The following is a 23,725-nucleotide window of genomic DNA, read 5'->3' on the forward strand; positions in this document are numbered from 1 at the left end:
CTTTCCCATTATTGAGATAGGAGATGGCAGCTACAACTGATAAGATTATATGTAGATGGAAGGAGGGAGGAGCTAGAGACAGAGCTCCACCCTCCCCCTCACATCTACATAGAATCTCATCAATAGCAGTTGCCATCTCCTATCTCAGCAATGGCAAAGTCTTTCTTCAGGGAATATATACAGTGGCATGTAAAAGTTTGGGCACCCCTGGTTAAAATGACTGTTATTGTGAACAGTTAAGCAAGTTGAAGAAAAAATAATCTATAAAAGTGCTAAAGTTACAGATGGCACATTTCCTTTCTATTTTAGGGAAAAAAATATATTGTGATTTTTTACATTTTAAAAATTAAGAAAAGAAAAATGGGCAGGTGCAAAAGTTTTGACACCCTGCATGGTGAGTGCCTAGTATCACCCCCTTTTGCAAGTGTCACAGCTTGTAAACGCTTTTTGTAGCCAGTCAAGAATTCTTTAATTCTTGTTTGAGGGATTTTCCTCCATTCTTCCTGGGAAAATTCTTCCAGTTCTTTCAGATTCCTGGGTTGTCTTGCATGCACTGCTATTTGGAGGTCTATCCACAGATTTTCAATGATGTTCAGATCAGGGGACTGTGAGGGCCATTGTAAAACCTTCAGCTTGCGCCTTTTGAGGTTGTCCATTGTGGATTTTGATGTGTGTTTAGGATCATTATCCATTTGTAGAAGCCATCCTCTTTTCAACTTCAGCTTTTTTTAAATGGTTTTATGTTTGCATCAAGAATTTGTTGAAATGTCATTGAATCCATTTTCCCTCTACCCGTGAAATGTTCCCCGTACCAATAGCTGCAACACAACCCCTAAGCATGATTGATCCGCCCCCATGCTTAATGGTTGTTCTTTTCCTGCAATTATTTGCCCTTTTTTCGGCACATTTATCTTTAATCATTGTGTACAAAGAGTTCTATTTTAACCTTATCGGTCCAAAGGACTTGTTTCCAAAATGTATTTCTTCTGATGATTTGTCCATGAAGGCCGTATTTGTGCAGGTATCTCTGAACAGTGCTATCTTATAGCCTTCTCCTGCTTTGTGGGCCTCCGCCATTTTTATTTTTACAGTGCTAGGCAGCGTCTTAGAAGAACCAATGGCTGCTGTTTTTGGCACAAGGTTAGAAGATGCTGGGTTTTTAAAATGTTAAAAATTGCAATATATATATATATATATATATGTATATATATATATATATATATATATATATATATATATATATATAATTTTCTTTTTGCCTAAAATACAAAGGAAATGTGTCATCTTTAACTTTAGGCTTTTTAGAGATCATTTAATCTTCAACTTGCTTAGCTGTTTACAAGAGCAGTAATTTTGACCAGAGGTGCCAAAACTTTTACATGCCACTGCACATTACCTCAGAATTGAGAATTTTGATAATGACCAAGCAATTTTTGGCTGATAATAAAAAACTTTGTAATATATCTTTTAATGTGTAGTATTGATTTATGAAATAGACATTAACAACAGTTATTCTTTCTTATTCAACATTCTGGACAATATCTTTCAAAAATGGTGTAATTTGCACCAAAACTTTAGTGTATTAACTTCAACTTCACCACTCCATATTTATCAAATTAATGATAAATCGGACAATTCCCAATTCAGATGAGAGCAGGAGACCAATGTGTCAAATTTGATACATTAATGTACCTCTAAGCGGTGTCAAGAAAAAAAATGTCTCGTAAACAGCCTCATTTAGTCATTCCAATTACAAATTAAGAAGAAGGAATTTAACTGGCCAATAAGGTTTTAACAGATGTAAAAAAATTCCCTTGATTCAGAAAGCTTTAATCTTAGGCAGACCTACTGGCAACTTTCTGGTGGCAAGTTTAAGGCCATGTGCACACGTTCAGGATTTTTCACGTTTTTTCGCTATAAAAACGTGATAAAAACGTGAAAAAAATGCTTACATATGCCTCCTATTATTTAGAGGGTATTCCGCATTTTTTGTGTAAAAGTTGCGATTTTTTCCGTGAAAAAATCGCATCGCGGAAAAAAAAGCAACATGTTCATTAAAAAATGCGGATTGCGGGGATTCCGCACACCTAGGAGTCCATTGATCTGCTTACTTCCCGCACGGGGCTGTGCCCACCATGCGGGAAGTAAGCAGATTATGTGCGGTTGGTACCCAGGGTGGAGGAGAGGAGACTCTCCTCCACGCACTGGGCACCATATAATTGGTCAAAAAAAGAATTAAAATAAAAAATAGTCCTATACTCACCCTCTGATGGCCGCCGAAGTGTTCCCGCCTCTCCGGTGCATGCTCTCTCTTCGGTTCCTATAGATGGTGTGGTTCAGGACCTGTGATGACGTCGCTGTCTTGTGATTGGTCGCGTGACCGCTCATGTGACTCACGCGACCAATCACAAGCCGCGACGTCATCACAGGTCCTGAACCACACCGGCATCTATAGGAACGGACGCCGCTGAGGAGATCGTCTGGGTGAGTATAACCATTTTTTTATTTTTTTTATTACTTTTAAACATTCTATCTTTTACTATAGATGCTGCATAAGCAGCATCTATAGTAACAAGTTGGTCACACTTGTCAAACAGTATGTTTGACAAGTGTGACCAACTTGTCAGTCAGTTTTCCAAGCGATGCTACAGATCGCTTGGAAAACTTTAGCATTCTGCAAGCTAAGGCTACGTTCACATTTGCGTTGTGCGCCGCAGCGTCGGCGCCGCAGCGCACAACGCAAACAAAAACGCGGCAAAACGCACGCTAAAACGCTGCGTTTTGCGCCGCATGCGTCGTTTTTGGCCGCAAGTTGGACGCAAAAAAAATGCAACTTGATGCGTTTCTTGCGTCCAACGCTTGCGGCCATGCGGCGCTAAACGCAGCACAACGCATGTCCATGCGCCCCCATGTTAAATATAGGGGCGCATGACGCATGCGGCGCCGCTGCGGCGCCCGACGCTGCGGCGCTGACCGCAAATGTGAACGTAGCCTAATTACGCTTGCAAAATGCTAAAAAACCGCGAAAAAAACCCGGAAAAAAAACGCAAAAAAAAATGCGGATTTCTTGCAGAAAATTTCCGGTTTTCTTCAGGAAATTTCTGAAAGAAATCCGGACGTGTGCACATACCCTTAAGAAACCTAAGATTAGAGTTATCTCTGAAATTATTTATGTCTATTAACACAGGATTTCAGCCAGAAATAACACCTGATTTGGGTGATTGTGTCAGGACAGCTTCTAAACCAATACCATCAAAGTGATGCTTCTTTATTATACTTTCTGTTGGTGGCATAAAATTATGGCAGAGTAAGAAAATGACTAGGAAATGTCAAATTTGAGATTTTAGGAAGGTTAAGAATTCAGTTAGGCCGATTATTTCATGGTAGTAGGTATCAGTCTTGGATTGCAAGGCCATATGTTCAATGCAAACAGTGTGATTTCCCTACACTGCCACAAATCACTCTAATTCCATGGCCTTCCTATGCAATTGGATCTAAGGGTACCGTCTCACAAAACGATTTACCAACGATCACGACCAGCGATACGACCTGCCCATGATCGTTGGTAAGTCGTTGTGTGGTCGCTGGAGAGCTGTCACACAGCAGCTCTCCAGCGACCAACGATGCCGAGGTCCCTGGGTAACCAGGGTAAACATCGTGTTACTAAGCGCAGGGCCGCGCTTAGTAACCCGATGTTTACCCTGGTTACCATCGTAAATGTAAAAAAAACCAAACAGTACATACTCACCGCTGTGCTCTGCTTTCACTTTACGGCCGGGAGTCAGTCAGTGCGGGAAGCAGACGGCTAGGGACCTGACGGACACCGGAATGTGAGTATGTACTGTTTGTTTGTTTTTTACATTTACGACGGTAACCAGGGTAAACATTGGGTTACTAAGCGCGGCCCTGCGCTTAGTAACCCGATGTTTACCCTGGTTACAAGCGAACGCATCGTTGGATCGGTGTCACACACACCGATCCAACGATGACAGCGGGAGATCCAGCGACGAAAGAAAGTTCCAAACGATCTGCTACGACGTACGATTCTCAGCAGGGTCCCTGATCGCTGCTGCGTGTCAGACATAAGATATCGCTGGAACGTCACGGATCGTGCCGTCGTAGCGACCAAAGTGCCACTGTGAGACGGTTCCCTAACATGCTTATATTAACATGGTAATAAGACTGTAAACTGCAATATGGCTAAAACCTAAAGTCTCCATACATATCAGATTATATTTTATGTAGGCAGGATCAGCCAACAAGCAAATGTGTATGAGGGCCTCATGAGTCTCTTGCGATAGATGATGTTCAGTGAGAGAAGGATCCTATTGTTCTCTGAGAAAAAAGCCACTGCCAGAAAAATATGGCAGCATCTCTCTCATAGAGGAAACAAGAGAGTGCTTGCGCATGCGTGACTCGAGATATCTGTCAGTTGAACGATCCTTTGACCAATAGCTATTCTAAGTGTATGGGGGACTCTAATCTTTAGTCACATTAAAATATGTTGATAATACAAAAATAAGTGATAAGGATAATGCAACTGGCCTATTTAAACAGGATATTTAAAACATGCGGATTATTGAGAAACGAGAGTTGCTAAGGATTTAGCACATTATAGATTCACAGATTCCAACTGAAGGCAGCAAAACCATGAAGAAGAACACATTTTTACAAGTAATAAAGAAACAGGTGTTGAAACAAACCAGAACATGTGTAAGGCCTCTTTCACACATCCCTGTCGCCAGTATGTGTGGTGAAAGTTTTCACACGTTCCGGAGACTCTTACAAAGGTAGACACATTCAAGTGAATGGGTCTGTGCACATGTCAGTGTGTTTCCACAGATCGTGTGTCCTTGGGCAAAATACGCTGATATGTCCTTTTTTTAACAGCAGCATGGGCCACAAAACATCTTGCACACATGCACACGGATGACACACAGTACAGTACAGTAAACTGGGTGCTGAAAACGGCTCTCATCATTCTCCCCTGCTCTGCCGGTGAACAGCATGAGCAGGGGAGAATGATGAGAGTTATATTCAACTGATAACAGCAACAGCAGAAGGTGGCTCATGGGACTATTACTCCCTTCAGCCTGCACCTGCTGCCGCTAATAACAGTGAGTACAGGCAGCAGTTGATGGGAGTATTCATCACCTGCCAACTGCGCTATAAATAAATAAATAACAAATTCAGAGTGGGTTCCCCTGTATTTTTGATAACCAGCCAAGCAAAACTCACAGCTGGGGCTGCAACCCTCACCTGCCTGCATTAGCAATGCTCTTTATCAAGAATAGAGGGGTCACCACACTGTTTTTTTAATATGATTTAAATAAATAATTTTTAAAAACGGCATATGGTCATTCCCATTTTTGACAATCAACCTTGCTAAGGCAGACAGCTGGGGGCTGGTTTTCTCAGGCTATTAAGGGGCCATTGATATAGGCGAGAAAATTATAGGAATGAATTTAGGACTAATCAAAAGTCAATTGTGCACATGTAATCCCTTTAAAACTTAGCTTTTAATATAGTAATAATAATTATAAAACCCTGACCCAAAGCAAACCTTGCTTTAATACCATAAAAATACAATACCACACTTTAGGTCACCTGTTAAATTACTGTACTATAACCTACTGTTCTCGCCTGCCTTACTGTGGAGGTTGGCACCCTAAGAGACGATTTTTTGGCGCCCCCACTCAACGCAGGCTGTCCCTCTCTTCCCTACAATGTCCCTCTAGATGTAGGTGGGGAAACAATATAGCGGAGAACAGTGGTGAAGAAAAATGGGATATTACCAAATATATGCAAACAATAAGGGAATTTTAACAGGTGCCTCCAAATGCTACATTAATGATCCAGCACATAGCTAAACACCAATAGAATATGGATATTCAGTCCAGCCAACAGACGTATTTGTCCCATGTCAATAATGAACATTCAATGTCATATATACAATACCAAGGGACCAGCCCAAAAGGATCAGAATATACCAATATGCAATATAAAATATGACTTAGCGTGTGCTGGTATTGTATTTTTATGGTATTAAACCAAGGTTTGCTTTGGGTCAGGGTTTTATAATTATTATTACTATATTAAAAGCTAAGTTTTAAAGGGATTACATGTGCACAATCGCCATTGATATAGGCCCCTGACCCCCAGCCTAAAAATAGCAGCCCACAGCCGCCCAGAAAAGTCACAGCTGTTATATGCACCAATTCTGGTGCTTTGCCCAGCTCTTCCCACTTGCCCTGCAGTGGTGGCAAGTGAGGTTGATGTCACCTTTGTATTGTCATGTGACGTCAAGCTCACGGATAAGTAATGGACAGGCATACATTACTAATCCTATAGTAATATGATAAATAACAACACAGCAAGTATAAAGTCCTTTATTTGAAATAAAACAAAACACACTTTTCCATTTTTATTTAAAAATAACAAAGTTATCCCCTTCCCGACCTCTGACGCCACGTAGATCGGGTGAAAGGGTTAACTCCAATTTCACCCGATCTGCAGGGACAGGGGGAGTGGTACTTCAGCCCAGGGGGGGGGTGGCTTCACCCCCTCGTGGCTACGATCGCTCTGATTGGCTGTTGAAAGTGACGCAGCCAATCAGAGCGATTTGTAATATTTCACCTATGAAAATGGTGAAATATTACATTCCAGCCATGGCCAATGCTGCAATATCATCGGCCATGGCTGGAAACCCTGATCTGCCCCCCCACCACCACCGATCGCCTCCTCAGTCCTCCGTCCTGTGCTCTTCTCCCCTCCATCCGCCTGTCCGCTCCCCCGTCCTGTCTGCTCCCCCCGTGCTCCGATCCCACCCGCGTTCTACGATCCCACCGCCTGTGCGCCGATCCCCCCATGCTCCGATCCCCCCTCATACTTACCGAGCCTCCCGGTGTCCGTCCGTCTGCTCCATGGGAGCCGCCATCTTCCAAAATGGTGGGCGCATTCGCAGTGCGCCCGCCGAATCTGCCGGCAGGCAGATTCGTTCTAGGTACATTTTGATCACTGTGATAAAACCTATCACAGTGATCAAAATAAAAAAAATAGTAAATGAACCCCCCCTTTATCACCCCCATAGGTAGGGACAATAATAAAAATAAAGAAAATAAATTTACTTTTATTTTTACACTAGTGTTAGGGTTAGAACTAGGGTTAGGGTTAGGGTTAGGGCTAGGGTTAGGGCTGGGGTTAGGGCTAGGGTTAGGGCTAGGGTTAGGGCTTGGGTTAGGGCTTGGGTTAGGGCTTGGGTTAGGGCTAGAGTTAGGGTTAGAATTAGGGTTAGAATTAGAATTAGGGTTAGAATTAGGCTATGTGCACACGGTGCGGATTTGGTTGCGGATCCGCGGCAGATTGGCCTTTGCGGATTCGATGCAGTTTTCCATCAGGTTTACAGTACCATGTAAACCTATGGAACACCAAATCCGCTGTGCCCATGGTGCAGAAAATACAGCGCGGAAACGCTGCATTGTATTTTCCGCAGCATGTCAATTCTTTGTGTGGATTCCGCAGCGTTTTACACCTGTTCCTCAACAGGAATCCGCAGGTGAAATCCTCACAAAAAAACGCTGGAAATCCGCGGTAAATCTGCAGGTAAAACGCAGTGCATTTTACCTGCAGATTTTTCAAAAATGGTGCGGAAAAATCTCACACGAATCCGCAACGTGGGCACATAGCCTTAGGGGTAGGGTTGGAATTAGAGTTAGGGTTGGAATTAGGGCTAGGGTTGGAAATAGGGTTAAGATTAGGCTTGTGGTTAGGGTTATGGTTAGGGGTGTGTTGGGGTTAGGGTTGTGGTTAGGGTTGGGATTAGGGTAGGGTTGGGATTAGGGTTAGGATTAGGGTTGGGATTAGGGTTAGGGGTGTGTCGGGGTTAGGGTTGTGGTTAGGGGTGTGTTGGGATTAGGGTTGTGGTTAGGGTTGGGATTAGGGTTAGGGTTGGGATTAGGGTTAGGATTAGGGTTGGGATTAGGGATAGGGGTGTGTTGGGGTTAGTGTTGGAGTTAGAATTGAGGGGTTTCCACTGTTTAGGCACATCAGGGGTCTCCAAACGCAACATGGCGCCACCATTGATTCCAGCCAATCTTGTGTTCAAAAAGTCAAATGGTGCTCCCTCCCTTCCGAGCCCTGACGTGCGCCCAAACAGTGGTTTACCCCCACATGTGGGGTACCAGCATACTCAGGACAAACTGGGCAACAACTATTGGGGTCCAAATTCTCCTGATACCCTTGAGAAAATAAAAAATTGCTTGCTATAACATAATTTTTGAGGAAAGAAAAATATTTTTTTTTTCACGCCTCTGCATTATAAACTTCTGTGAAGCACTTGGGGGTTCAAAGTGCTCACCACACATCTGGATAAGTTCCTTGGGGGGTCTAGTTTCCAAAATAGGGTCACCTGTTGGGGGTTTCCACTGTTTAGGCACATCAGGGGCTCTGCAAATTCAATGTGACGCCCGCAGACCATTCCATCAAAGTCTGCAATTCAAAACGTCACTACTTCCCTTCTGAGCCCCGACGTGTGCCCAAACAGTGGTTTACCCCCATATGTGGGGTACCAGCATACTCAGGACAAACTGGGCAGCAACTATTGGGGTCTAATTTCTCCAGTTACCCTTGTGAAATAAAAAATTGCTTGCTGAAACATAATTTTTGAGGAAAGAAAAGTGTTTTTTTATTTTCACGGCTCTGTGTTATAAACTTCTGTGAAGCACTTGGGGGTTCAAAGTGCTCACCGCAGATCTAGATAAGTTCCTTGGGGGGTCTAGTTTCCAAAATGGGGTCACTTGTGTGGGGTTTCTACTGTTTAGGCACATCAGGGGCTCTGCAAACGTAGCATGATGCCCGCAGACCATTCCATCAAAGTCTGCATTCCAAAACGTCACTACTTCCCTTCTGAGCCCCGACGTGTGCCCAAACAGTGGTTCCCCCCCCCACATATGGGGTATCAGCGTACTCAGGGCAAACTGGAAAACAATGTTTGGGGTCCAATTTTTCCTGTTACTCTTGTGAAAATAAAAAATTGAGGGATAAAAAATAATTTTTAAGTTAAAAAAAATGATTTTTTATTTTCACAGCTCTGCTTTATAAACTTCTGTGAAGCACTTGGGGGTTTAAAGTGGTCAACGCACATCTAGATTAGTTCCATGGGAGGTCTAGTTTCCAAAATGGGGTTACATGTGGGGGAGCTCCAATGTTTAGGCACACAGGGGCTCTCCAAACACGACATGGTGACGCTAACGATTGGAGCCAATTTTTCATTCAAAAAGTCAAATGGCGCTCCTTCCCTTCCAAGCCCTGCCGTGTGCCCAAACAGTGGTTTACCCCCAAATGTGAGGTATCAGTGTACTCAGGAGAAATTGCCCAATAAATTTTAGGATCCATTTTATCATGTTGCCCATGTACAAATGAACAAATTGAGGCTAAAATAAATTTTTTGTGAAAAAAAGTACTTTTTCATTTTTACAAATCAATTTGTGAAGCACCTGGGGGTTTAAAGTGCTCACTATGCATCTAGATAAGTTCCCTGAGGGGTCTAGTTTCCAAAATGGGGTCACTTGTGGGGGAGCTCCAATCTTTAGGTACACAGGGGCTCTCCGAACGCGACATGGTGTCCACTAACGATTGGAGCTAATTTTTCATTCAAAAGTCAAATGGCGCTCCTTCCCTTCCGAGCCTTGCCGTGTGCACAAACAGTGGTTTGTGACCACATATGAGGAATCAGTGTACTCAGGAGAAATTGGCCAACACATTTTAGGATCCATTTTTTCCTGCTGCCCATGTGAAAATGAAAAAATTGAGGCTAAAAAAAATTTGGGTGAAAAAAAAGTACTTTTTCATTTTTACGGATCAATTTGTGAATCATCTGGGGGTTCAAAGTGCTCACTATGTATCTAGATAAGCTCCTTGGGGGGTCTAGTTTCCAAAATGGGGTCAATTGTGGGGGAGCTCCAATGTTTAGACACACAGAGGCTCTCCAAACACGACATGGTGTCCGCTAAAGATTGGAGCCAATTTTTCATTGAAAAAGTCAAATGGCGCTCCTTCCATTCCGAGCCCTGTCGTGCGCCCAAACAGTGGTTTTCCCCCCATATGGGGTATCGGCGTACTCAGGACTAGTGTTGAGTATTCCGATACCGCAAGTATCGGGTATCGGCCGATACTTGCGGTATCGGAATTCCGATACCGAGATCCGATACTTGTCGCGTATCGAATACCGGACTCGGAAGTTCCCAGGATTCAAACTGCACGAATTCAGCCAATGAGGAATGATTCTGAGTGTGGGCACATCCTGTTCAGCATGGTGGGCATGAAACTACTGGCAAGGCTGTGATTGGCTGCTGAAATGATGTCATGCTGCAGTTTAAAAGTCGCTGGTGCCATTTTGCGCTCACTCTGCTGTGAATTCAGTTAGTGACAGGATGCTGTTTGCTGACTGAGGGCCAGTTTAGAGATAGCGATTTGCTTCATTGTTCTTTTCCAAGGCTAATTTAGCAACCGCTGTGTTCATCTACTAATCACCTTGCTTTTGCCTTGCAGCGCTGTTTTCACAGTGATCTGCAAGGTCTCTGTGTGTGTGTGTGCAGCCCACTCTCTAGTCTGTGTGCAGCCATAGGCCATAGCTGGTTGTATTCAGTTCAGGGAGGGTGGTTCACTGCCTCATACTGTTCTATTTTTTTTTTTTCAAGTAGGGCAGGCTGCTGCACATATTTTCAAAAAATTCCTATTAGTGTCTTTCCACCCGTATCCAGCTAACTTGTGGAAAAACACTACATAGGACAACGTAGAGGAGTGTTTTGGGGCCTTGCAGCGCCGTTTACGGCTGTCTGCATGGTCTCCGTGTGACTGCAGCTCACCCTGTAGTTTGTGAGCAGCCATAGCCGGTTGTATCCAGCTCAGGGTTCTTCACTGCGTCATACCGTAAAATCAATTTTCCTTTTGTTTTAAGTAGTGCAGGCTGCTGCACATTTTTTCAAAAAATTCCTATTAGTGTCTTTCCACCCGTATCCAGCTAACTTGTGGAAAAACACTACATAGGACAATGTAGAGGAGTGTTTTTGGGCCTTGCAGCGCCGTTTACGGCTGTCTGCACGGTCTCCGTGTGACTGCAGCTCGCCCTGTAGTTTGTGAGCAGCCATAGCCGGTTGTATCCAGCTCAGGGTTCTTCACTGCGTCATACCGTAAAATCAATTTTCCTTTTGTTTTAAGTAGTGCAGGCTGCTGCACATTTTTTCAAAAAATTCCTATTAGTGTCTTTCCACCCGTATACAGCTAACTTGTGGAAAAACACTACATAGGATAATGTAGAGGAGTGTTTTTGGGCCTTGCAGCGCCGTTTACGGCTGTCTGCACGGTCTCCGTGTGACTGCAGCTCGCCCTGTAGTTTGTGAGCAGCCATAGCCGGTTGTATCTAGCTCAGGGTTCTTCACTGCGTCATACCATAAAATCAATTTTCCTTTTGTTTTAAGTAGTGCAGGCTGCTGCACATTTTTTCAAAAAATTCCTATTAGTGTCTTTCCACCCGTATCCAGCTAACTTGTGGAAAAACTACATAGGACAACGTAGAGGAGGTTTTTGGGCCTTGCAGCGCCGTTTACGGCTGTCTGCACGGTCTCCGTGTGACTGCAGCTCTCCCTGTTGTCAGTTCAGCCCCCAAAAAATAAATAAATAATAAAGTTCACCAAACACACCACTTTACATTTGTGTAGGCCACATTAGCTCATATTAAAGTCTAGTCCACACTTTAGAAAATTAGTGTTTCTTATACCTGTTAGGAGCTGTTCAGGAATAAGCACACATAGCCGTTAGTACTTTTCTGCTAATCTTTATCAGTCAACCAAGATGAAGAAGGCAGGGAGTAAGGCACATGGGCGTGGGCGCGGAGCAGGGAGAGGACGTGGGGATTCTGTGCCTGCTGCGGGCACCGGTGACTCATCAGCACCCACTTTCAGCAGGGAACAGTCGTTCATGCGCAGCTTTGTCGGAGAGCGCCGTACACCGCTGCTGCGTGAAGACCAAATTGAAGCCGTTGTTGGATGGATGGCAGCTAATGCATCGACTTTAATTAGTGCCACATCCTCTCAGACACAGAGCACTGGAGAGCACCCATCTGTCTCTTCACCACCTGCCAAATTGCCCAGGCAGACAGAGAGCCCAGGACAGGAGCCATCTTTACTTCTGTTCTCTGAATCTCTTGGCTTGGAAACAGGGGGCCAGCCAAGCAGCATTGGAGAAATGGAAGAAGAGGCAGGGTGCAGTGATGCCCAACAGCTTTTTCTCTCTGGGTCTGAAGAGGCGGGTGGGCCAGTGCCTCCGGTCACCACATCGCAGGACGCATCCGCTGATGACACTCAGGTGCCACTTTCTGGTGCATGCTCTGCTGCTGAGACTACCCAGGAGGAGCAGTTGGTGGCAGAGGGTAGTGTAGATGATGAGGTCCTTGACCCATCTTGGCGTGAGGGACAGGAAGGTGGTGGGAGCAGCTCTGAGGAAGAGATTCCCCGAACCTCAATACCTCCAACATGTGGAAACATGTGCGTACCAGGCACGTGGCGGAGTTAGAAAAACACACTGAAGAGCTAGGCCAACCAACAGCGGCAGCTACCACCTCTTCAGCTCGTGTTGCCTCTTCCTCCAGCTCACACGCAGCTGGTTCGGCTTCCTCCCAGGATCGCCGTGGAAGAACCTCTGGCCCTGTTGTCCAGAGACCCACTGTAATTCCAACCGCAGCAGCACATTCCCAGGCATCCTCACACTCCCAGCTCAGTCTACAGCCATCGGTAGTACAGGCATGGGAGAAAAGGCGGCCTTTCTCGTCAAACCACCCACGAGCACAGGCTCTGACTGCAGGCATTGCCAAACTTCTGTCACTGGAAATGCTGTCATTCAGGCTGGTGGAGACTGACAGCTTTTGTGACTTGATGTCATTGGCAGTCCCACAGTACAATGTGCCCAGCCGCTTTTACTTCAGCAGGCAAGCTGTCCCTGCCCTGCACAAGCATGTGGAGGGACACATAAAACACACGCTACTGAACGCCGTCAGTACCAAGGTCCACCTCACCACCGATGCGTGGACCAGTCAACATGGACAGGGGCGATACCTTTCCCTCACAGCCCATTGGGTTAATGTTGTTGAGCCGGGTACAGATCGTGCGAGTGGCGCAGGACGTGTCCTGCCCACTCCAAGGATTGCAGGAATCCAGTCTGTACACATTGACTCCTCCTCTTACACCAGTTCCTCAGAATCATCGCTGCAGGAGCCGTCACAGTCCACCTCTACATGGACCCGTGAACGTTTACCTGTTACGACTGACATGAGCACAGCCGTGGCCAAACGTCAACAGGCCATCTTGAAATTAATTTCTTTGGGGAATCGAAGCCACACAGCGCAGGAGCTCTGGAATGCCATCAAGCAGGAGAGCGATGTGTGGTTTGTGGCAGCGAATCTCCAGCCAGGCATGGTAGTGTGTGATAATGGCCGAAATCTGGTGGCAGCTCTGGGCCTCGGCAACCTCACTCACATCCCATGTCTGGCACATGTGCTCAATTTGGTCGTGCAGAGTTTTTTGAGGGACTATCCGGATCTTGATGCACTGCTGCACAAGGTCCGCCTAGAGTGTGCTCACTTGCGGCGTTCCAGCACGGCAAAATCGCGCATTGCGGCTCTGCAGCGCTGATTCCGCCTTCCGGAACATCGCATCATATGTGACCTACCTACCAGGTGGAATTCCACGTTACATATGTTGGAGCGGTTGTGTGAGCAGCAGCAAGCAGTAATGGAGTACCAGCTGCATCAGGCGCAAAGAAGTCGCACTCCGCACCGTTCAGACTTCACAACCACAGAGTGGGCCACTATGAAGGACGTCTGCCAGGTTTAGCGTCCCTTCGATTATTCCACGCGAATGGCGAGTGCAGATGATGCACTAGTCAGCATGACTGTCCCCCTTATCTGCCTGCCTGAAAAATCACTGCAAGCGCTAAGGGATGATGTTGTGGAAGAGTTGGAGGATGAGGATTCACCATTTCCATCATCTTCTGGACAGTCAGCGCCATGTGGCTCCTCACAAATGCGTAGGCAGGGGACACTTTGTGAGGAGGATGAGGAGGAGTCAATGGAGGAGGAAGACATCCGTCCAGAGGAGGGAGTTACACAATTGTCCAGTAGTCAGTGTGTACAGCGAGGGTGGGGTGATGACGAGCGGGCAGAGATCATGCCTCAAGCAGGGGACAGCGTTTCTTGGCCAGTTGGCAGTCTGCAGCACATGGTGGATTACATGCTGCAGTGCCTGAGAAACGACCGCCGCATCGCCCACATTCTCAGCATGTCTGATTATTGGGTGTTCACCCTCCTCGATCCTCGCTACCGGGACAACGTAGAAAGCCTCATCACAACGTTGAACCGGGAGCGAAAAATGCGGGAGTACCAAGAGACACTGGTGAATTCCATCATCTTCTCCATTCCAACTGAGAGAAGTGCTGCTAGTGCATTACAAAGCAGCTCAGTTCATCCAGGCAGTGGAGGAGGCTCTGCACAAAGAGGGAGCAGAAGCAGTGCCTCTGCCCAAGGCAAGACCAGTATGGCCCAACTGTGGCACAGTTTTGTGTGCCTGCCACAAAAGTCTACACCATCACAGACGGCTCCAGTCAGCAGGAGGCAACGGTTCCGTCAGATGGTGACAGACTACATGTCTTGCCCTCTTGCTGTACTCCCAGACGGCTCTTCCCCTTTCAAGTTTTGGGTCTCAAAGCTGGATACATGGCCAGAGCTAAGCCAGTATGCATTGGAGGTGCTGGCTTGCCCTGCGGCTAGTGTACTATCGGAAAGCGTCTTTAGTGCTGCAGGTGGTGTACTAACTGACCGTCGCATGCGACTATCCTCCAATAACGTTGACCGGCTTACTTTCCTGAAAATGAACCAGGCCTGGATCTCGCAGGAATTTGCCACTCCTCTTCCTGATTAAATAATTAGGTGACTGTCTACAGTATCCAGGTCTCCAGTTGTGTTCATCTTTCTACCACCTGAACTTTAATTCCTGGGCTCCAACACCGCTAGTTGAGGCTCAGAAGTGCCGTCTGCACAGTCAAAACATACGACCCAGTGTTATTGGGTGTCAGTAACGTCAGCTGATCCCCAGCTGTGTAGCCGGCAATGTGTCCTGCGACCACCACGCTGACACAACAACTGAAATGTAAGGGAACCTGTCCCCCCCCAAGGCGTTTGTTACTGAAAGAGCCACCTTGTGCAGCAGTAATGCTGCACAAGGAAAAGGTAGCTATTTTTGTTTAGCTCCTTGCACACGCAGAACTTAACACTTATAAAATGTGTTCACTGATACCGTAAAACCATCCCGGAGGTGGGACTTTCCTTCGTAATGTGACGCAGCACAGCCGTCATTCTTACCCCCCCCCCCCCGGCGCCGTGCGCCGGCTCCTCAGCGTTGTTTGATTCTGTCTCGAATCCTGTGCTGTTATGTTATCCCTTGGCCAGGCACACTTAGCTCTGCCCCTCTTCTGACATCATTTGGTGTCATGCTGACTGCGACTGTTCGGCCGCGCTGGCCGAGATCCCGCCTCGCAGTGTCTTCTGATTTAATCACACTGCGGGCCTGGGATCCATGGGCATGCGCAGTGCATATCTTCACCTCCGCCTCTCACCCATCTCCCTTCGCTTTCTTCAGACTGTGCGCCGTCAGCTGATCCCTAATAGCATGCCACGGCCGTGACACCGCACAGTCTGAAGAAGCCAGAGGGAGGGGAGTGAGAGGCGAGGATATGCACTGCGCATGGCCACGGATCCCAGGCCCGCGGTGGGTTTACATTAGACGACACTGCGAGGCGGGATCTCGGCCAGCGCGGACGCACAGGCGCAGCCAGACTGACACCAAATGATGTCAGAAGATGGGCAGCGCTAAGTGTGCCTGGCCAAGGGATAACATAACAGCGCATGCTCCGGGACGGAATTAAACAACGCTGAGGAGCCGGGGCGACGGCACCAAGGGGGTAGGAATGACGGCTGTGCTGCGTCATATTACGAAGGAAAGTCCCACCTCCGGGACGGTCTCACGGTATCAGGGGACACATTTTATAAGTGTTTAGTTCTGTGTTTGCAAGGAGCATAATGAAAAGAGCCACCTTTTCCTTTTGCATCCTTTGTGCTGCACCAGCTGGCTCTTTCAGCTACAAACACCTTGGGGGGGGGTTAAAGGTTCCCTTTCGACTTTCTCCAATCAGGCTTCGGCCTATACTCTGTTCCTCTGCTCCTCCTGCTGTCCCTGGGCTCTAACACCGCTAGTTGGTGCCTGGAAGTGCTGTCCGCACAGTCAACATTTGCTGCAGTGTTATTGGGGTTCAGTAACGTCAGCTGTTCCCCAGCTGTGTGTGTGGCAATCCCTCCTCTCTCCTCCACCTCCTCCTCCTTCTGTCCCTGGGCTCCAACACCGCTAGTTGTTGCCTGGTAGTGCTGTCCACACAGTCAACAGTCGCTCCTCTGTTATTGGGGTTCAGTAACGTCAGCTGTTCCCCAGCTGTGTGTGTGGCAATCCCTCCTCTCTCCTCCACCTCCTCCTCCTGCTGTCCCTGGGCTCCAACACCGCTAGTTGTTGCCTGGTAGTGCTGTCCGCACAGTCAACAGTGGCTCCTCTGTTATTGGGGTTCAGTAACGTCAGCTGTTCCCCAGCTGTGTGTGTGGCAATCCCTCCTCTCTCCTCCACCTCCTCCTCCTGCTGTCCCTGGGCTCCAACACCGCTAGTTGTTGCCTTGTAGTGCTGTCCGCACAGTCAACATTTGCTGCAGTGTTATTGGGGTTCAGTAACGTCAGCTGTTCCCCAGCTGTGTGTGGCAATCCCTCCTCTCTCCTCCACCTCCTCCTCCTGCTGTCCCTGGGCTCCAACACCGCTAGTTGTTGCCTGGTAGTGCTGTCCGCACAGTCAACAGTCGCTCTTCTGTTATTGGGGTTCAGTAACGTCACCTATTCCCCAGCTGTGTGTGTGGCAATCCCTCCTCTCTCCTCCACCTCCTCCTCCTGCTGTCCCTGGGCTCCAACACCGCTAGTTGTTGCCTGGTAGTGCTGTCCGCACAGTCAACAGTCGCTCCTCTGTTATTGGGGTTCAGTAACGTCAGCTGTTCCCCAGCTGTGTGTGTGGCAATCCCTCCTCTCTCCTCCACCTCCTCCTCCTGCTGTCCCTGGGCTCCAACACCGCTAGTTGGTGCCTGGTAGTGCTGTCCGCACAGTCAACAGTCGCTCCTCTGTTATTGGGGTTCAGTAACGTCAGCTGTTCCCCAGCTGTGTGTGTGGCAATCCCTCCTCTCTCCTCCACCTCCTCCTCCTGCTGTCCCTGGGCTCCAACACCGCTAGTTGTTGTCCGGAAGTGCTGTCCGCACAGAGCCAAACACCTCGCCAATGTTTTAGTGGGGTTCAGTAATGCCTGCTGCTCCCCTGCTGTGTATACGGCAACGTGTCACCTGTCCCACCCCCAGGCGTTTCTTACTGAAAGAGCCACCTTGTGCTGCAGTAATGATGCAAAAGGAAAAAGTGCCTCTTTTCGTGGTGCTCCTTGCACATGCTGAACCTAACACTTATGAAATGTGTCCCCTCCCACCGTTAAACCGTCCGGTAGGTGGAACTTTCCTTCGTAATGTGACGCAGCACAACCGTCATTCTTACCCCCTTGGCGCCGTGCGCCGCCTCCTCAGCGTTGTTTGAATCTGTCCCGGAGCCTGCGCTGTTATGTTAGCCCTTGGACATGCACACTTAGTGCTGCCCGTCTTCTGACATTATTTGGTGTCAGGCTGGCTGCGCCTGTGCGGCCGCGCTGGCCGAGATCCCGCCTCGTAGTGTCTTCTGATTTAATCCCACTGCGGGCCTGTGATCCATGGACATGCGCAGTGCATATCTTAACATCCACCTCTCACTCATCTCCCTACGCCTTCTTCAGACTGTGCAACGTCAGCTGATCCCTAATAGCATGCCACGGCCGTGACGCCGCACAGTCTGAAGAAGCCATAGGGAGGGGAGTGAGAGGCGAGGATATGCACTGCTCATGCCCATGGATCACAGGTCCGCAGAGTGATTACATTAGATGACACAGCGAGGCGGGATCTTGGCCAGCGTGGCCGCACAGACGCAGCCAGACTGACACCAAATGATGTCAGAAGACGGGCAGCGTAAAATGTGTGCATGGCCAAGGGCTAACATACCAGCGCAGGCTCCGGGACAGATTCAAACAACGCTGAGGCGGCGCACGGCGCCAAGGGGGTAAGAATGATGGCTGTGCTGCGTCACATTACGAAGGAAAGTTCCACCTACCGGACGGTTTAACGGTGGGAGGGGACACATTTCATAAGTGTCAAGTACAGCGTTTGCAAGGACCATAATTAAAAGAGCTAAGTTTACCTTTTCCAGCATTAGTGCTGTACAAGATGGCTCTTTCAGCTACAAACGCCTTGGGGGGGGGGGGGTTAAAGGTTCCCTTTCAACTTACTCCACTGCAGGCTTCGGCCTACACTCTGCTCCTCCTGCTGACCCTGGGCTCTAACACCGCCAGTTGGCGCCCGGGAGTGCTAGCTGCACAGAGAAAAACACCCGCCAATGTGTCAGTGGGGTTCAGCACCGCCAGCTGTTCCCTTGCTGTGTAGCCGGCAACGTGTCCTGCAAACGCCACACAGACACAAAGCTGCCGCCAGTGCAGGCTTCGGCCTGAACTCTGCTCGCTCTCCTCCTGCTGACCCTGGGCTCTAACACCGCCTGTTGGTGCCCGGTACTGCTAGCTGCACAGAGCCAAACACCTCGCCAATGTGTCAGTGGGGTTCAGCACCGCCAGCTGTTCCCCGGCTGTGTAGCCGGCAACGTGTCGTGCAACAGCCACGCAGACACAAAGCTGCCGCCAGTGCAGGCTTCGGCCTACACTCTGCTCCCTCTCCTCCTGCTGACCCTGGGCTCTAACACCGCCAGTTGGTGCCCGGTACTGCTAGCTGCACAGAGTAAAACACCAGCCAATGTGTCAGTGGGGTTCAGCACCGCCAGCTGTTCTCCTGCTGTGTAGCCGGCATCGTGTCCTGCAAAAGCCACGCAGACACAAGAACAGAAATTGAAGGGAACCTGTCGCCCCTCCCCCAGGTGTTTGTATGTTTTACAGCCACCTTGTACAGCAGTAATGCTGCATGTGTGCAAGGTGGCTCATAAACTTATTCTCCTTGCACACGTGGAACAGAACACGTCTACAATGTGTCCCCTGAGACCATTAAAACGTCCCTGAGGTGTGACTTTCCTTTGTAATGACACGCAACAACCCCCTTGGTAGCACAGCCCTTCTTCTGACATCATTGTTTGGCTGGCTGCGCCTCTGCGGCCGCCCTGCCCGACACAACGCCCCTCGGTGTCTTATTTATTTTGACTGCGAGGGTGTGATTGACGGGCATGAGCAGTGCATATCTTCGCCAGGCTGTCACTCAGCTCCTTCCGCCTTCTTCAGACTGTGCGGCTTCATGGCCGTGGCATGCGATAAGGGATCAGCTGACGCCGCACAGTCTGTAGCAGGTGTAAGGACACGAGCGAGAGGCGAACATATGTACTGCGCTAGGCCATGAATCCCAGCCCCGCAGTGTGAAACACTGTAAAGACACTGTGGGGCTGGGATTCATGGGCATCGCGAACCGCACCAGCCGACATGAAATGATGTCAGAAGACAGGCAGGGCATGGCCAAGGGATAACGCAACAACGCAGACTCCTGTACATCAAAATGCGATGCTCAGGAGGCTGCGCCAAGCACCAAGGTGGTATTTTTGCCAGTTGTGCTGCGTCTCATTAGGAAGGGAACTCCCGCCTCCAAGACAGATTGACTGTATAAGGGCCAAAATGTTGTACGTGTTTCATTCAGCTTGTGCAAGGAACAAAATTAAAAGAGCAACCTTTGACTTGTGCAGCACTACTGCTGCATAAGGCGTGGCTCTTCTAGTTTGTAACACCTGAGGGGGGGTTAAAGGTTACCTTTAAAATTGGTTCAATTAGGCTTCGGCCTACACTCTGCTCCCCCTGCAGAGCCTGGGCTCTAACACCGCCAGTTGGTGCCCCGAAGTGCTGGCTGCACAGAGAAAAACACCCGCCAATGTGTCAGTGGGGTTCAGCACCGCCAGCTGTTCCCCTGCTGTGTAGCCGGCAACGTGTCCTCCAACAGCCACGCAGACACAAAGCTGCCGCCAGTGCAGGCTTCGGCCTGCACTCTGCTCCCTCTCCTCCTGCTGACCCTGGGCTCTAACACCGCCTGTTGGTGCCCAGTACTGCTAGCTGCACAGAGCCAAACACCTCGCCAATGTGTCAGTGGGGTTCAGCACCGCCAGCTGTTCCCCTGCTGTGTAGCCGGCATCGTGTCCTGCAACGCCACGCAGACACAACAGACCAACAAATGCCTCCAGTGCAGGCTTCGGCCTACACTCTGCTCCCCCTGCTGACCCTTTGCTCCAACACCGCTAGTTGGGGCTCTAGGAAGACAAGCTTGAATAGGTCCCCATCCTGGTTCCAGCACCGTCAGCTGGTTCCGGGCAGAGCCTTTGGCTTAGGTGCCTCCTTCTGGGTATCCGAGTTCCACCAATGTCAGGTGGTCCTTGGTAGTGCTTTCAGGCACGGGTACCTCCTGCTTAGTAACCGGGTTCCAGTAACGTCAGCTGGTCCTCGGTAGTTCCATTGGCTCTTGGACCTTCGGCTACCCATCCGGGTTCCAGTACCGTCAGCTGGTTCTCGGCAGTGTCTTTTGCTCTTGTACCTTCTGCTCCCCATCCTGGTTCCAGTACCGTCAACTGGTTCCGAGCAGAGCCTTTGGCTTAAGTGCCTCCCTCTGGGTATCCGAGTTCCACCAACGTCAGGTGGTCCTTGGTAGTGCTTTCAGGCACGGGTACCTCCTGCTTAGTAACCGGGTTCCAGTAACGTCAGCTGGTTCTCAGTAGTTCCATTGGCTCTTGGACCTTCGGGTAGCCATCCGAGTTCCAGTTCCATCAGCTGTTTCTCGGCATTTTCTCAGCCTTCTTGTACCTTCTGCTACATTTCCAAGTTCAAGACCCTAAAGACGACGACCCGGAAGACCACCCCTAAGATGACGACGACACCAGAGACGACAACCACTGAGATGACGACGACCCTGGAGACGATGACCCTGAAGACCACCCCGATGACGACGACCCCGGAGACGACGACCCTGGAGACGACGACCCTGGAGACGACGACGACATGGGAGACCGAGAAGCAGAAGAACAAGAGGCTGCAGAACAAAGAGCAGAAGAACATTAAGCATAACACTAAATATCAGAGCAAAAGATATTATCTAAATTATAAGCAGAAGAAGACTAAGCAGTGTATGGGGGTGAGTCCGTTCCTCCTCGTGGTGCCCCTGGATAAAGCCTGATGCTGCAGGCCAAACTGAAACATCAATATCTGACAAAATAAAAAAAATCTTAACATAGTCAATATCTTTGTAACTCCGAACGTCTTTAAAAAAAATTAAAATTCCTGCTATTCTATTTGATTGGGCTAAACCTCTATGCCTTTAATGTCTCCGCCACCTCCCCCAATACATCCTACATTATTCTTAGTTGTTTTCCTTCATGTAGAATGAACCTACAAGGAAAGAAAGGGTTTATTTGAATTCCGATATTTTCGTCCCATTGACTTGCATTGGGATCGGGTATCGGAATCGGCGAGATCCGATACTTTGACGGTATCGGCCGATACTTTCCGATACCGATACTTTCCAATATCGGAAGGTATCGCTCAACACTACTCAGGACATATTGTACAATAACTTTTGGGTTCCAGTTTCTCTTTTTACCCTTGGGAAAATAAAAAAATTGTTGCTAAAAGATCATTTTTGTGACTAAAAAGTTAAATGTTCATTTTTTCCTTCCATGTTGCTTCTGCTGCACACCATTGTTGATATACTAATATATGATTATTCTATCTGCTTGACTTTTTATTGTAATAATTTTTTAAATATAATTCATTAAAATCTAAATTTTAGCTATTTTTTTGCAATGTATCCTCCTTTCTCCTTAAGATATACATATGACGGGATGTGCTAAGATATTTAATTATGGAGGTATTTTGCCTCTAATACATTGTCTCATGGACTGTGCTTTAAGAGTGATGTTAAGATGTGTTTGCTATTTGATGTCTTTGCATTAGTTATGAGGGCTGTTATATGACGTGCTGTCAATTTGCTATTTCTCAGGTTGGTAACTCTGATGAACATATCCTCTGCAGCAGAGCTTACTCTCGTTTTTTATTGCCTGAGGCATTACTCAGTGATTGATGGTTTTCATGACTACATGAGGATGCCTTCAAGATTCTTGCAATTTTTCAGACATACTGACCTTCATGTCTTAAATGGTGGACTGTTGTTTCTTTTTACTTGGTTGTGTTGTTCTTGCCATATTCTGGTTTAGAACAGCGAACTGCAAAAACTTATGCTTTTATAGAGGTGAACTTTCCGATGAACAGTTAATCAAGAGCATTTGATTACCTGAACCCGATTCCTCTGGAAAGAATAAGAGTATACTGTAACTTTCAAAGTGCTACTGAAATTTGGCCTAGTTTTATTTAACTACCGTAGTTTTGGACTATAAGACACACTTTTTTCCTCACAAAATTGTACTTTATCTCTCAAACTGCTACTGGAATTTGGCCTAGTTTTATTTAATTACCGTTGTTTTTGGACTATAAGATGCACTTTTTTCCTCACAAAATTTGGAAGAAAACATCTCATAGTCCAGATGTACTTGCTGTGGCTGTGGATGGGGGTGTGGCGGAGCAGCAGCGGCAGACAAGCGGGTCACAGGAGACAGCATCTGACTGCTGATGCTAACCCCTGTGCCCGCTGTTAAAGAGAAATGAATATTTACTGCTCTCCACGCCCATAATTCCCCTCACCTTTTTGCACTGAAGCTAGCGACAAGAGGTGCGAGGGACTATGCGTTTGGTGAGCAGTGAATATTAATTTCTCTTTAATAGCAGGCGCACTGTAAACCACAGCCACCGGCTTCCTGCAGCTGCTGTGTGATCATGTGTGCCCACTATTAAAGAGAATGAATATTCATTGCTCTCCATGGCCATGGGAGTGGAGAGCAGTGAATATTCACTCTCTTTAGTAGCAGGCACATGTGATCACCCAGCTGCTGCAGGAAGTTAGTGGATGTGGCTAACAGTGTACCTGCTATTAAAGAAGATGGAAATTCACTGCTCCACAAGCCAATAATCCGGGGTGTGGGGAGTAGTGAGTATTCCAGTGACTGTCCTCAGCTTGTAAGCAGCATATTACGTCACTGCCATCCACTGCTTATATGCATAAATCAGCTGCTGGCATCAAAACAGGTCACTGCATGGGAGAGCAGCGAAGGAAAGTAGAATGGTTTATGTTTTTTTTCTGATGGGGCCATGCATGCCAGGATGGGGATGGGGCCATGCATACCAGGATAGGAATGAGCGGTACTATGCATACTATGATACACATGAGGGGGCCATGCATGCCAGGATGAGGATGTGGGGACCACATATAGCAGGATGGGGATGAGGGGACCATGTATATCTAGATGAGGATGAGGGGCCATGTATACCCGAATGGCGATGAGGGGATTATGTATACCAGGATAGTGACGAGAGGCCATGTATACCAGGATGGTGACATATTGGGTACATATATATTCCAGGACGATGTAGAATATTAAACTTCCCAA

The sequence above is a fragment of the Ranitomeya variabilis genome, chromosome 2 (genome assembly GCF_051348905.1).
Source record: "Ranitomeya variabilis isolate aRanVar5 chromosome 2, aRanVar5.hap1, whole genome shotgun sequence".
NCBI classification, from domain to species: domain Eukaryota; kingdom Metazoa; phylum Chordata; class Amphibia; order Anura; family Dendrobatidae; genus Ranitomeya; species Ranitomeya variabilis.